General features: G+C 48.1%; 1 protein-coding gene across 39 annotated transcripts in view; it reads left to right on the top strand.

Annotated features, from left to right (window-relative positions):
- PROM1 (prominin 1) overlaps positions 1 to 16,199 on the top strand; it is a 130,114-nt gene that overhangs the window by 12,098 nt on the left and 101,817 nt on the right. For 8 of the 39 annotated variants that reach the window (XM_070613125.1, XM_070613137.1, XM_070613115.1 and 5 more), the window contains one exon: positions 12,446 to 12,581. The exons of 17 other annotated variants lie outside the window; for them this stretch is intronic. The gene's annotated coding sequence lies outside the window, so the exon portion shown is untranslated. Of the gene's footprint in view, positions 1 to 11,122; positions 12,189 to 12,445; positions 12,582 to 16,199 lie in introns of those variants that run through there. 14 more of the 39 variants (XM_070613121.1, XM_070613135.1, XM_070613123.1 and 11 more) reach the window with 12 other exon arrangements.

A 16,199-nucleotide genomic window follows, 5' to 3' on the forward strand; every position in this document is an offset into this window, starting at 1 on the left:
CCCAGATCTATGCAGTCCCCCTGGAGCTCCATGTTTTGAGGGCTCTGGAAGAATCTGAAGATGGTGGGGGCGAGGATGTTGGTGTCTCATGTTGGGTTCTGTCAGCCCGGGCAGCCGAAGGGCTCCCTCAGGTGGTTTTGTGGGCTGTGGGTGTCAGAGCAGGAACGGATCATGTTGGGCTCTTAGTGGTGGGTGATGGCAGGTGACAGACTGGGTATGAAGCACATCTTTGGGAACTCCCAGAAATACCTCATAGGTACTTAAAGAGGCATCCAATTTCCTACTTAGATAGGTGGATGTGGGGTGGGGCATGGAGTCATTTTAATTGGGCCATAAGTGTAAATTAGACCTTATTTTGTAGACCCAGGATGTTGAGGACAGCAGACATTTGTCACATACAATAATTGTACTTTCCTTGCCAGCAATTGAGAGGAGAGAGACAACGAGGAGAAGTTGAATCTAATGGATTATTCCAAAGGCCAGAGCCCTTCAAAAGAAAAAGGCCGGAGTCCTTAATAGGACGCCAAGGCCCTCATGAACCAGCCACTGAGCACCCACCCTGTGTAGCCTCCTGGTAGGCTCCCCTCTCCGCACACCTTCTCCTCCCCAGCCCTCTTCGGGGTGATCTTCCTAAACCTAGTATCACCCCAATACTCCTCCACTTTGCAACCTTTGACGGCTCCCGCATTGCCTCTAGATGGTCCCAATTCTTTAGCATGGAGTATGAGCTCCTTCACAACCTGGCGTCTTCCCTCCTACCACTCTAGATTCATCTCTTCTTATTCATCTTCTCCAATATTATGTTCCAGCCCCACGAGATCATTGACTGAATACGAATGCACCTGGGTATGCTGACTCCTCTGCTCACAGTGTCCTTCTCCTGTCCTCTATCTGGTGAAACTTCTCTTTCCAAAGAATTTGCTCAAGCACCATAGCCCCTGGGAAGTATTTGGGGATCCACCCGAGGGTGATCTGAGCATTCCTTCCCATCTTCATGCCCACACTTACTTTGTCATCTCCCTTTATTATGCACCTAGAATTCACGGTGACCTTTATTTGTTTCCCCCACTGGATGGTGACATTCTGGAGGTCTGAACTCGGTATTAATCATCTCTGTATGCTTAGAGATATTCGAGTACAGAGTGACATCCTAAAGAGACTTGTTTAGGGAACAAAGGGAAATGTGTGCATGGGCTCTGGTCTTGCCCAATATTGCAGAGTCACACAAGGGCCAGCACGAAATTTAAGGGGGTGCCCCAAAAGCTCATTAATTAAGTTACATAATGTTTTAATGAAAAATTTCTTTAAATCTATATAGATTTAAATCTATATATTACACGTAGTTTTAAATAAAAACTCCATGATGAACAAATCTCAAAATGCTCATAAAGATGGGATCTGATCCTGCACTTGCATGACTCTCCTCTGTCACCAACTCCTAGTCCGGACCCTAAGCAATTTGCTCAGAGGAGGTGACTCCCAACAGCACACGCTGAGTGGCTGAGTTAGCACTGCCGCCATGAGACTGGAGAGGGGGCATGGGTTAGAAAGTGAAGAGAAGGTGAGGGAGATGGTAAAGGCGGTGCGTCTATCCATCAGGCGTCAATAGAAAGCAACCCTGGCTAACCTTAGTCAGAAAAGGAGCATACTGGAAGGGTATTGTATGGCTCCTAGACTTAGAAGGCTGAAGAACAGAATCAGAATCAAGGGCAGTGGGCACAACCTGGTTAGGACAGCCGCTGGCACCTGGTGCCACCCATGCCACCACCACTGTCACTCCTCTGATAGTCTGATTGGCCTTATTTATTGTATTATACACTCCAGGGTCAAAGTCCCAGGCAGGAGTAGCTAACTGGCCAGGCCTGGATAGGGCCATGCAGTGGGTGCATGACAGGTGAATAGGAGGATAATCTTCTGGCTTTTGTGGTGGAAGGCGCTGGGCTGTAACCCACTACTACTCCCCACAAAGGGGAGCTTGTCCCAGCTGGAAACAAGGTTGCATGTTGGACAACTCAACACTTGGCAAATATGTAATGTGGGTAAGGTTGATTTCTCTGTTGGGAGACTGCTTAGAGCCATTAGTTAAGATGGAGAACTCTGGAGAAGGAACAAACCTATTTTTTGGAAAACAGCAAAAGGAAAAATACTAAATTCGTTTTCGTATTCAGATATGTACTCTGGTTCTATCACATGAGAAGTCCGGTTGGACACATTTGGTTTGTTTTCCATGGTGATGATAAGCTGTAGAGATGGTGTGACCCTCTTATACCTTCCAGCACAGTTCTCCCAAAGAGCTGCCTTATTGGGGTGGGGTTGGGGGGGCGTCAGAGCCGTCCTATAACCTGTTGCCACAGCGTCTTTACAATACCATTTTATCAAGCTTATCCAACCACCCACAGACCTGCAGGATGGGAGAGCGCAAGTCAGGAGTCTAAAGAAGGATCATGTCCTGCCCTAAATACAATCAGAGGTGGAGAGGTCAGAGGGAGAGAACGAGCTCTTACTGGAACCCTCCGTGTGCAGGCGCCATACATGACTCACCTCATTTAATGCTCTCAAAATCCAGGAGTACTGCCAGTGTTCACTCTTCTTCACAGGTGAGGAAGCTGAGGCTCTTGGGGTTAGGTAACATGTCCAAGGTGACACATGGAGTCAAATCCAAATCCAGGTTGGCCTATTCCGGAGTCCATGTTACCGTCTGGCCCGTAACAGAGAGGGAGTAACTTTACATCCATCACTGGACCTTATTTATTAAACTTTTGAGGTATTTGATATTTCCCTTCCATAAGAACTAATGTGATAAAAATAGCCAAGACTAGACTGATGCCAGATCTCTCTCCTTGCTTGCTCACTCTGGTCTTTTACCTCACATTCAGCTCCGCCCCTGGGCCTCGACCTCAGCACACATCACACCTTCACTGCGGCTCGAGCACAGGCCCAGTGCCACCTTCCATTTCCAAACATTCCGGCCATTGACTTTTTTTTGTGCCTCTTTATAAAAGAAAATTTCAAACTGGTACAAAACAGAACTCCGGATACCTATTACCCAGCTTCAATAATTTTACCGACTTAAATTCGCCTTGAGTGCATGCTCCCAATGTTCGTTAGTATTCCCTGCATCTCCAGGTCTCCTTACCAGGGGTTTTTTCCTTAGAATTCAACCTTAATCTTACTTTCCTTGTCTCCTTTCCTTCAAATTAGGTACCTCTAAGAGCGACAAATCCTCTTTTGCGTTTATGCGTTTTAGCACTTTGAGACAGCATGAAACGGCTCTTGAAATGTTTTGCAGAATGACAGGCATACGAATGTCTTCTTCCTCAAGTCTATACTTCTGCTTTTGTCCCAGTTAATCTCTGGAATCTTCTAACTTCAGCTCAGTTTTTCCAAGGCCTTGCTTCCCCAGGTTTCTGATCCTTGCTTTGTTGCATTCCAACAGATCCAGGATTTTTTGTGGCTGTTCCTCTTACATCTTCTTTCTAAATTATTTTTTACCACTATCATTATTTGCCATTTAATAGTGTTTAATTGAGCAGCTGCAGCATATGGGGAGCCAGGTCCAAGCAGAGTTTCTTACTGAACGGGGTTGAAGTTACCTCCGTGTCCCTAGGTGCCAAGGACAGGGCCCACCTGGCACAGACCAGATGCTCCTGAAAAGCTCACTGAGAAAGCGTCTTTACTTCCAGTCCTAGGTCTAAAGGCCGCCGTCTGTATTCTTGGGGTGGGAGCTTCCAGCTGGGAGGCAGAAGTGAGATTTTGAAATGAATCATCCTTCTTATAAGTATTCATTCATGTCTACTTTTCCTCCTGGACTATGCACTCCATGAGGGCAGAGACTGTCCACTGCTGTGTCCCCACCACCTAGTGCCATCCTGGCACATAACAGATGCTCAATATATTTTTGTTTGATTTGCTTGGATAATATTTGTTTCCTAGGATTATCTCAAATATTAAATGAAATATTTAGAATAATGGTTACCTTGATAAACGGTAACTGTTATTCTTATTATGAAAATAATAGAGGACAGTCCAGTCTGTGAGCCTCAGTTTCCTTCTCTGGAAAGTGGGAGGAACGATGATTCCTTAGGAGGATTTAATTAACTAAGAGAAGTGTGAAAAGTACTTTGCTCCGTGCATAACAGTAGTAGATAGTCGGCAAATGGTAGGCACAGCACACAGACCGCCCCGTGGAGGTACTTCGTGTATCTTTTAGCACTCTCTTGCTGTTACTATATTGTTTGTCTTCTTATGAGCACATAGGATCACTTTATTCTCCTTGTTTTCCTCCGAGATTTATTGAAGCTGTGTAACGTGCCAGGCGCTTTCTCATCAGGCCTTGGGAAATATCATTAACGGCCCTTGTATACTCTTTCTGAATGCTTCCAGGCTCAAACTTAGAAGTAAAACGTTGAGTTTCTCCAAGTACTGGGCTGTACTCAGAACAAGCGCCCAGCACGGGAAGTTTGTGAATGTCCCAAGGGGGGCATACAAGAAAGCAAGTTACGTTCCCAAAATAACTCACTGTGCAATTCTTCCAGGGCAAGCTGTCCCTGGGGCTGATGCACAATCAACGCAAGGGCCGACTCCCCAAGGTCACCTAGGTAACGTGAAAGGCTCATGTGGCTTGGGGGCACGGATAGGCTTCAGTTCACAACCACCATCCTTAGCCTTTGCCCAAATTGATACCATGGACTCTCTTTTTAATGTATCTGATGAAATTCTGCTCAAGGTCAATAATTTCTCCTGTGAACACCTTTGGTCGTGACAATCTGGGAGAGGGGGTGCTACTTATATCTGGTGGGTAGAAGTCAGGGATTCTGTTGAACATCCTACAATGCACAGGACAGTCCCACCACAAAGGACTATCCAGCTCAAAATATTGAGACTGTTGAGTTGAAAAGCCCTGATCTAGAACAATTTTCTCACTGCGTTTGTAGTTTTCTTCCTTCCATAGTGAAAACTGTCCTGGGAGTCTCCCTCAGAGGTCACCCAGCTTATTGGAAGCGATTAGGGAGTCTTGTACTTCATCCCATCTCCAAGCAGTTTGTGCACATGTTCTCCGCCCAGCCAGCCTTCCTCGATGCTCCCTCATCTTTCTCGGAGACTCATTTCCACCGACATTCGGAGGCTGGACGGAGAACCGCATTTTGTAAACATTGGAACCTGCTTCCCAGCCACTTTCCTTGATCTGTAAGAACCTCAAGCCCGTTAATTACAAAACAACAAATCATTCTGCGTTCTCAGCAGTCAAAAGGAGTTTACTGTAATCTAACTTTTAAAATATTTCCTTTTGTCTCCAGCAGTACCTTGGAGCCCTGAGTCAAAGATGCCTCTGATTGGGATCCTTGTGGGGAGGAGATGGGAAGGAAGGTCGACAGGAGGCTTTGGTGTGAGGCTTGTGGTGACTCCGTCCCAGCAAGGCTGTTATCACAATGTCAGGTCTATTCACAAGGCTCAGTCGTAACTCTGCATTTCACATTTCCAGCATTTATTCACGTTTTAATTAAAAAAATAATTGATGTTTAAAATTTGCTATTTGCCTCCCTAGAGATCATAAGCTCCATTAGGCCTTCTAAATTATAATTTTCAAGGAGTTAAAAATATGAATCCCATGCAAATGTATAGTGACCACATGGCAAAGATTTTACTCAACTCATTCATTAATGACGGAACCAGAAAGATGTTATGACTGGTTCAAAGGATACTTTGAAGAACAGACATTTATATAGGCAATCGGGAATGCTGAAATGAATATTTGCTAATAGTTGCAAAACTTGTCCCTACCTATAGGGCAATGAAAGATATGTTTGGGATCATCTTTTCTACCGGGTCGAAATGGAATTCTCTCTACTGGAGAACACTCATTTGCCCTGTTATCGGTTTTCTTTAATTTAACAATTTAACTTCTACCTTCACAGGATTGTAGTATAGCCTACTCCATAGAAATACAGTCAAAGACACACCTCCGTGGAATCTGATAATTCCCATCATGCCCTGCACTCCACTGAAAGGAAGGCCCGTCATCTCCTTTGCCCACTTCCAAGTCTTGGACAATTTCTTCTGCATGGCAGGGGTCAGAATATGTCCAGTTCTTTCAGCCCTTCTGGCTTGGAGCCTTGCAAATCCTTGGGACATATTATGTAAATATTTGTGGAATGAACATTTAGATCGTGCATGCAATAGTCCTATATTCCTAATTTATGAAATTGGAAATAAAAAAAGGGTGGCGGGGTCAGGGGTGAGAGAGGGTTTCACAGAGAAATAGAAACGGCAGAAATAATAGCTGCCATTTATTGCCCATTGCGTGCCAGCTGTTGCATATATCATCTCATCTAATCTTCGCAAAACTTCTATCTTGTAGGTGAGGAAAGTGAAGTTCAGAGAGGTTGAGTAACTTACTGAAGGGTGTCCAGTGAATGTGCTTATTAATTTGGTGGCTTTCATGTTTCATGTTCTCCCCTATAAGGGATTAAGCTCTGGATGGCCATGTCTCCTCTCTTTTATTCTCTGCTGTATCTCTTTGCTCAGTCTGGCCCACAGAAGGTGCTCAATCAACACTGTTGAATACATGTATCTGTGAATGAATGAGAATGAATGAATGAGTGAGTGAATGAATGAATAAGCAGAGCTAGGACTCATTTCCAGATCTGGTCAACCTCCCATCCCATGCTTTCCCCACTATAACACAAAAAGTAGCTGTTCTTTTTTCACTCTCTGGTATAAGTAGCTGGATGGGACTATAATTTAACTCTTTAATTTCCCTGGCAAATGTGAAGAGTGTTTTAATTAGCAGAAAGTTTAGTGGGGTTAAAATAAATATCTGATTACAGCTGAGGTAGCAGATAAAGTATGAAGCAAAAGAGAATTTTGCAGAGGATTTTTTTTTTTTTATGAGGAAGATTAGTCCTGAGCTAACATCTGTTGCCAATCCTCCTCTTTTTGCTGAGGAAGACTGGCCCTGAGCTAACATCTGTGCCCATCTTCCTCTACTTTATATGTGAGATGCCTGCCACAGCATGGCTTGATAAGCAAAGTGTAGGTCCATGCCTGGGATCCCAACTGGCGAACCCCGGGCTGCTGAAGCACGAACTTAACCGCTATGCCATCAGGCCAGCATGAGAATGCTTTTTTAAAAAGTCTCACAATGTGGGGCTAGCCCCGTGGCCGAGTGGTTAAGTTTGTGCACCCCGCTGCAGGTGGCCCAGTGTTTTGTTGGTTCGAATCCTGGGTGCGGACATGGCACTGCTCATCAAACCATGCTGAGGCGGCATCCCACATGCCACAACTAGAAGGACCCACAACGAAGAATATACAACTATGTACCGGGGGGCTTTGGGGAGAAAAAGGAAAAAATAAAATCTTTAAAAAAAAAAAAGTCTCACAATGAGGGAAATATGTAAGGGGTAAATAAGAGGAAAGATAGCATTGGATAAAGTTGTTTTTTCATAAGTATGTTCTGGGTCAGAGTAACTGGAGTCTTTAGCTCCTGACCTATAGTAGATGCTGAGTAAATATTACTGACTGACTGACTAACGGACACCCAGTGAGTTCTTCCAGATGACGATGAGGCTAAGTGCAAATTAGTTGTTCTTCAGAGGAAAGTAATAATAGTAATTATTTTCAGAGGGTAAAACACTGCTTAGCATAGATGTAACTTTTGCTGTTGTACAAATTACAGGTTCCTGGGTGAACCTTTCATGGGATATGACAAAAAACTGACAACTATAGAATTAGAAATTGTGGAATTTTCCTGCCCACCTCCTTCTGCAATCTCTCAATAGCTCTTAGATGGAGGGAACCTCACTTTTCTTGGGAAAATGAGATAGAGTATTCTAATGCTTTATAATTCTCTGCCCTTCTACTGCCCTTGTTTTTTCCATATGATTACTAAAGGCAAATTTTAAAGCCCCATTTGAGTTAGTGCATGTTAAAAATGATGTCAGAGGGAAAGGCATAGATGAAAGCCAGCCCTCGAGATGAGGCATTTATTTGAAATGGTTACCAGAAGACAGATCCAGCATATAAAATGTAAAACTACCACACACCTTCCCCTATTAAAGTGTGATGGCGTTTTCCAACTTCTCCCCAGGTTTCATGTTAGGAATCCAAGCTCTGCGGCACTGGCCCTGGTCTGGCCCTGTCTCCCTCTTCCCTTCTCTTTGTCCAAACTGGATTGAAGTTTCCTTCCTCCGCCTTTGAATTAGTATGCAAAGGGCTTGATGAATGAGTTACAAATCTTACCTGAAGGTTCTCAAAGTACCAGAAGAATGTTTTCTTGGCTTTTGGTTATTAAACACCAGCAATGCTATTTTTGGTATCTAAGCCCAGAGGCAAGGGGGATAAAGCAGAATGAACAGGAAATCATGAGATAAAACATTTGTAGGAGAACCCTGGCTTGCATGAAGCCATTCCCTTCAAAACTGGTAGAATTTCTATTTAGAACAATCTCTCTGTCTCTGTCTCTCTTTCTTCTTCTCGCTCTCTCATTGGCTGTCTCTTACACAAATTTCAGTCTTAAGAAGGCAGGACTGTGGGTGTTGAGATGACACAACCTTGTTTTTCTACAGGGTCATATGCTGCCATGTTTGCTGTTCATATGAACACATTATTTTTTTTGGAACATAGTTATTCATGGTAGAAATTGTCAGGTTAACTAGAATAATATACTCACACACCTATTTTGTTTTAGTCTTAGTGACTTGGAGGAAAATATCTAAAGTCCTTCATAAGGAACATCTTATCAAAGATTGAGGATTGTTGAATGACCCGTTGTATACTCTAACAATAAGTAATCTCAATTAACACTTCATTTCTAATACTACATAACCCTGATCACTTTCATTGAAACTTAAGTTTTTTATCCCAGTCCTGTTGTAATTTTTCCTTTGTTAAGATTCACTGTTTAACCCAGCTATCCAATAGACCTTTCTGCCATGATGGAGATGTCCTGTATCTACACAGTCCAAAATGGTAGTCTCTAGCCATTTTGGTGGCCATTGAGCACAGCTAGTGCACTGATGAAGAACGTGAAACCCAGGGGGTTACGTGACTTGCCAGGGGCCACAGTGACAGTTAGTGACAGAACCAGAGTGAATCTCCTGGCTCTTTCTAGAATCCTATGCTGCCTCATGTTTAGATTTCATTGGGGTGGGAAAAATGAGGAGCGATCTCAGAAAGGGAGACCTAATTTTTGCATCTAGTGACTGAGTGTGTGTATGGGAATAACATTACTCCCTCTGGCCTTGCATATCACAGATGTTGTAGAAATTCAGTTGTACTAAATAGCAGGACTGCAGGATGAGGACTCCAAGCAGAAATGAATAGAACAAATCATTAGGTCCTGTCACTGTCTGCACTGTCTGCCTCAGGCTGCTCAGAACAGATCTTAACATTGTGTTGTCTGTTTATTATTTATTCACTCTCTTAGTGAACACCTATGATGGTCCAGGTAGAGGAGGTGTTGCGGGGGCGGGGAGGGGGATAATGAAAATGAAAATGGATAAAAACAGTTAAAGCATTCAGTGCCTACAGGAAAGACAGATGGCCATCCATTTCCATCCAAAGCTGGCGGGCACACAGCATGTCTCCCGGGAGCACAGGCCCAAGAGGATTTCAAGTGATCTTTCGGTGCACCGGGGTGTTAGGGCCATCATGGGCTCTGGAGGCCAGGTCACATTCAGGGCTTCACTTGCAAGCTTTGTGACTTGGGCAAATTACTGAATATATCTCAGCCTTATCTTTTAGATGGAGCTAATGTCATCATCCCCCACTGCTCTTGTTGTTGCTAAGGTTACATAAAATACTGCGCTTAAAGCCCCTGGCAGGTGACTTATTTAGAGCGAACGCTCACGAAGTGTTAGCGCTCACCACTACCACTACTGGTGTCATTATTATTTTCATTATTAGGAATAAAAAATGAGCCCTATGAGGCATAATTATCTTCATCTTTCTGCTGAGGAAACTGAGGCTCAAGGAGATTAAGCAGCCAAAGTCACAGTGATAAAAAGGGGCAGGATCAAGGGGCTGGCCCCGTGGCCGAGTGGTTGAGTTCGCGCGCTCCGCTGCAGGTGGCCCAGTGTTTCGTTGGTTCGAATCCTGGGCGCGGACATGGCACTGCTCATCGGGCCACGCTGAGGCGGCGTTCCACATACCGCAACTAGAGGAATCCACAACAAAGAATATACAACTATGTACCCGGGGCTTTGGGGAGAAAAAGGAAAAAATAAACTCTTTAAAAAAAAAAAAAGGGGCAGGATCAAAATTTGAGGCAGGTCAGAGCTGGCTGCTCTGGGGAGGAAGAACTCCCCTCTGGCCCCTGCCAGAGAGGTCTGTCCCGAGCATCAGGGCTGGGGCCTCTGGAGGGGTTCAGGCAGAGGCCCCTGAGCAGGAGGCTTTAGAGAGGGACGCCTCAGGTCTGTAGGAGCCTTGCAGGAGTCCCACCTAACCCTGCCATGCCTGTAGTCTAATTCTCAGAAGTTTCCTGCACTAGCGTTTGTTGTCCTGGAAATGTGCACATTCAAGACCAGTTTAAAGTTCAGATCAAACCAGCAATGCTCTTTCCAGCACCTGTTTTGTGCTAGATTCTGGGGTAAGTGAAAGAACTACTGAGTTAATGTTCCTGCCCATCATTCAATTGTCCGTCTGTCCTTCCTTCCATCCATCCATCTATCCATCCATATCACAAACATCAAATACCTACTGTGTGCTAGACACTGACTTGAAGGTGCTTTTCTTCCACACACCTTATTTTCCCACAGTATTCTCAATTCGGGAATAAGAAGTGGTGAGTGAGGCCTGAGGTGCTCATGGGTGGGTGCCGTTAGAAGGGGAAATGATTTCTTCTGGCAGAAGGTTTCCACCACTCAGCTTAGCAACGGGATGAAGACTGCGGGGTGAACGCAGCGGGGCGAAGGCAACTCACAACCTCGAGACTCACGTGAAAGGAGTAGTTAAAGCTCAGTGCGCTTGGTGCCCGAGAGGATGCCTGTATGCTCATACGGGAGCAATGACTGCTTTATGCCGTTTATGTAGCTCCAGCCACTAGCAGAGTGATTGGTACACATTAAGGAACCAAATGACTTGATTTTTGTTTTGATAAATTGAAAAGAGAAGTCTGTTGAGAGTGGCAATAGAGGCGTCTGAAGCCACCAGGGGGAGTCAACCGAGGCACGTCTGAGTTGGTACCACAGAGAGGAGGGGGAGTTTTTAGGTGGTCTAGCAAGTGGAGACTTTTTCTGGGTAAAAGAGGCGTGGGTGCTGAGAGAAGGGCGTGTCGGGTCAGCAGGGATCCTCCGGCAGAAAATGGATGCAGTCCAGGCCCTGCGTTGGGTGCCCGGGGCAGCGTGGCGAGGCTGCCCTGCTGGTCCAATCGGGAGCGCGTCCAGACCTTCGGGCTTGGCTATCTTTAAAATACCGAGCCGGCCCCCACCAAGCACCTGGCCGCGCGCTCTGCTCTCCCGCTGCGGGTGAGTATGTTTAAGGAAGCACTGCCACCCCGGCAGTTCCATCCGCAAGTCGCTGCCGGGGAGCAGGGGAGGCCAAAACAGGTTCCCGCGGGCACCCTGGGCCTTGCTCGCGCGCCTCTAGGGCTGGCGCCTTTCCCGGCCCTCCGTGTCCTGAGGTCTGGCCGGCGCGCAGGGCAGGGGGCGGCCTCTCCGAAGCCATCCCGGTGGTCCCCGAATAAATCATTCATGAGCCGGCGCCTGCCGAGCCGGGCTGCGAGGGAAGGGGCGGCGGCAGCAGGGGCCGAGGCAGGAGCTGGACCCCAGCGCCCGGTGAGTAGCCGCGTCCTCACCCCGGAGCCCGGGAGGCGTCTGTGGATCCGGCGTGGGGCTGAGCGCACTCCCTTCCAGAAAGTTGGGAATGGGGAATGGAGGGGCTCGATCTGCGCCCTTCTCCCCCGCGGCAGGTGATACAAGCCCGGAGAGCGGCGGGGAAGCCAGAGGGGCTGCAGGGCGGGCGAGGTGGTCCGGGCGCCCCGCCAGCGGGAGTTCCGGGCAGGGCGGGGACGCGCGCAAACTTTGCCGGCAGCCTGATGGCTGCGTGGTGGGTCTTCTTTCCATCCACTGGAGGGGAACCGGCGGCTGTGGCTCTCCAGGTTTCGAGGCGCGAACAGACGGTGGGAGGAGAGCGGTACCGGGACCCCAGAGGCCGCGGGCTCGCTCTCTGGGAGAGCGGCGGACCGAGGGGAGGTTCGTCAGGGGCTTGGGAACTGTTCTGCAGTGAGGGGAGTGCTGGGGGTGGCACCTGGGGCGCGGAGCACTGAGCCACTCCAGCGGGGTATGGAAAGGGGTCACCTTCCACTGGTTTGCAGAATGGAGTACGCGGCGCAACCAATCACAGCAGGAGGGGGGTCTGGGGGCGCAATGGGAGGCCGTCTCCCCGCGTCCATGGGGGAACGCACGCACCCCTGGCTTGACGCCTCCCCTTGCCCTCTTTGGGTGCACAGCGCGGGGACCTTCTGCGATTGCCGGATCGAGAACTGGGTGCTCGGGGCGCACCCCACCAGTACGGCGCCGGCCGGGACAACAAAGGGAAACACGGACAGAGGAAGTTTCGCGGTGCGGGAGAGTCGGGGGCCCGAGGTCAGTATCCCCGAAAGCCCGCGCCCAAAGGGGCAGGAGATCCGATCGGCGGGAAGACACCACTCCGAACCCCCTTCTCCCTGGCGGGCCCCGATCCCTGTCCACGCGGGCCGCGGCGGGGAACCGGCGCCGACACGCTGGGGCAGCCAAGTTTCTTGGGCGACCCCCTCCCCCCGGCGGCGGCGGATTCCTCGAGTCTCCCGGCTTCCCGCGCCCTCCCCGCCGCCCATTCTTTTGTGTCCCGCAGCCCGGGAGAGGCTCCCGCCGAGAAGGGAGCGAGGGCAGGAGGGGGCGGCCTGGCGGTGGGCTGGAGGGAAGGGCTGGAGGAAGCCTGCGCCCAGGCTTCCTGCAGCAACAGGTTGTGCCTGCAGCCCGAGGCAGCTCCTGACCTTTCTCCTGCCGCTGCTCGATAAAGCTTTCCCGGGTTCCTGAGGGCGGGGGCTGACCTTTGTTAAGATAAGCAGGTGTGTGATTAGGGTCCTTGAACGGCGCCCCGCCCCGACAGAGACCCACTGGAGACTCAAACAGCTGCTGGGGTGTTAGATTGAACCAAATGAAACTGCCACTTTTGTGGTTCGAAGACTTGAATATCGGCAGCTTCGTAAGATTCCGATTGTGAGAAGTTATTACTTCTTTTTCTTTTCTCACTCATTCGTGAGTTTCCAATTTCAATATCCTCGGAGCAGTCCCGTCTGTCAGGTGAGCCCAGGGGCCACGGTGGAATTTAGAATACTGATGCTGCGGTGCACAGAGCCTTTATTGACTGCCAGCTCTGTGCCTATTTGATCTCTAACCCTCCAGCGCTATCGGAAACCCCATTTTACAGATGAGCAAAGGAAAGGATGGAGAATGCAAGCAACTGCTCGCTGTCACCGAGTTAATAAGTGGGACTAGGCCATCCCTGCCTGCCTCAAAGCCCGGAATGCTGTCTCTTCAGCAGTGCCTTTTTGTTTTGTTTTCGTCATGTGTCTCATAATTTTTTTTATGAACTTCCTCATGATTTCCTTGCTGAACTATTTCTGTGCATCCTAGTGCAGTGAAGTTAATACGTGCATCAAAGGACAGGTTGAAAATAAGAAAACTTTAAACCAAATATTGTTTTGTTGGTACCATTTAAAATATGAAGGAAATAGGTTTTTCAGGGGCCCAGGAACTACCTCTGAGATTTGTTAAGAGTCAGGATGTTTTGTTGCAATGATAGAAGCCAGCTCTGGGTAATTTCAGCAGAAAGGGACTGGGTACTGGGTGGCTTGCAGAAGTGACAGGAAGGCTGGCTAGCCAGGCTCAGGAGCCCAAGGGAGCGGGACTCAGGACCTGTAACAGGACCCCTGGTTGGTGTATGGCCATAGCTGCCACCACGAGAGTCTGGATGTGGCTGCTGGCACTGTCGCCATCACTGCTAGAATGAATCAGAAATTGCGTCTGCTTGAGTGTCCTCCATGCGCAAGCCCAGAAGTAAGCATGTGATTGGCTCAGCTTGACTCACCCCCCAAGGCACAGTGTGGGCACCTGAGCTGGGCTCGCACGAGAGGCAGGGCTGCAGTCCACAAGACTCACAAAGGTAGCTCAGAAACTGGGCGGCTCCGTCGCACTCTTCTCCCCGCAAAAATAACCCAGATGACAAACATCTACTACAAAGGTCCCTTTAAAAGAAGTTCCGTCAAAGGACGAGAAGAAATGAGGCTGGATGGTCACCATCTTTGCTTTTAAACCAATGTTGGTGGAAGTGCTATTCTCTGGATTCCAGGCTCAGAATCATGGGAGGTATTTGCTTAAAATTCACATCCTTGGGCCCCTGTCCCAGTTTGAAATAAGTGTATTTGCAGTGGAACCCAGGAATCTACACCCCATAAACCATAAAAATGGTGAGACGGCCTTATTGGTTAGTCTAGTGCCTGTGTAAAGAGACAGCCCCTGAGGGAGCAATTTCCAAAGCCTGGAAAGATGAGGGTCCCAGCAGAAGGTGTGGCCTCCAGAATAGTAGACCTAAGTTCTGCCGTGAGTAAATCCAGGAGGAGACAGCCTGCTGCTTGTGTTGGAGGAAACAGCTACGGGCAACACCTCGCTTCCCGAGGCTGTGGGACTGCTGAGCGATGCTTGAGACAATTTTGAAATAGGCAATAATGACCATTTTGTGTTAGCCCTCCCTCTACGCCCCACCGTTTGAGTTCAGCAGTCCTTATGGAGTGCCTACTGTGTGCCAGGCTCTAGGGGTGCAGGCATGAGTTAATCAGAGACCTCACACAGCAGCCAAGATAGATCAGTTCAATGTAATGTAAGGAAGGCGTCTGGGGGGATTTTGCCTCACTTCTGTTGGGTTTGGGAAGCTGAAGGTGCCTTTGGAAAGTGGTGTGAATTAGCCAGGTGGGTGGGTACTCAGCAACAGTGCTGGCTCTCAGACGTCAGTTGTCTTAAGAATCAGGCACCCCCCAAGGCAGGTGGTAATGCTCAGGAGAGTGTTAAAAATGCAGGTTAATGGGCCTCATCCCCAGGAATTAGGTCCAATAATCTGCATTTTAAGTAAAGACTCCATTTTATGCTGATGCACCTGTTGGTCCAGGAGGGCTTTCCTGGGTTTTATGCTGGCAGCTCTGCCAGCACCTCTCAATTGCTCTTGCTGCTCAGCGGGGTTTCGCAGGTGAGGACCCAGACCTCTCTTGGCGCAGGCAGTTAAAACTGAGATGAAAAACTCCTTTATGAGTTGACTTTTATCAGTTGTCTAGTGTTTCATAAGTAGTGAGAATGTTTTCTTAAAATTTACTCTAAAATTTAAGAGGGACCTACACTTTGGAGCAAGATGTAAAGAAACGAGGACAAGCGGCTCCAGGTGCTAACTCGGTTGACGTTTCATCTCAGCAGCAGGGAGAAGCAGTGCTGCCTTTCATTTGGGATCTCCCTTCCCCGGCCTTCTCACTGAGGGAGTTGGGAAGTCTGTTTATCCAGCTCCCCCATGGGCCTCCTGCCGTTTCTCCCCTGCTGTGTTTCTCCCCGTCTCTGGCTGAAGCTGGTGGCATTACCAGGAAGTCAGCCTTTCTTAGCAGCTGAGCCTTTAATCCCTCCAGCTGCTGTCCTCTCTGCCTGTCCGTTAGCAGAAAACGAGATAAGATGTGAGTGTGGTGTGTGTGAGTGTGTGTAGGGGTCGTGTGCATGTATGTTGTGTGTATGTGTGGTGTGTATGTGTTGCACGTCAGTGTGTGATGTATATGTTCATGGTATGTGTTGCATGTGCGTGTGGTATGTGTATGTAGTCTGTGTGATATATATGTACACAGCATGAGATAGTATGTGTTGTATCTGTGTGGGGGGTGTGCTAGTGTGTGTAGTGTGTATATGTGTAGTGTGTGTCAGTGTGGGTGTATGTACATGTGTTGGTGTGTGTTGTATGTATGTGTGATGTGTGTATGTGTGTGTGATGTGTGTATGTGTGTGTGGTATTTGTTAGTGTGTTGTGTGTGATGTGTGTGTGCATGCCTGCCTGCTTAAAGGAGAGCAGTCCTATCCTATGTGAATAACCGCACAATCTCTCCTTTCACATCGTCCGCCTACCCTGTGCAGCCATGGAGACTTCCAGAGAGTGGGCTTGCAGAAGCTAACTGGTTTTGCGTCTTTCTCATTTGT

Source organism: Equus przewalskii, chromosome 3, assembly GCF_037783145.1.
Source record: "Equus przewalskii isolate Varuska chromosome 3, EquPr2, whole genome shotgun sequence".
NCBI classification, from domain to species: domain Eukaryota; kingdom Metazoa; phylum Chordata; class Mammalia; order Perissodactyla; family Equidae; genus Equus; species Equus przewalskii.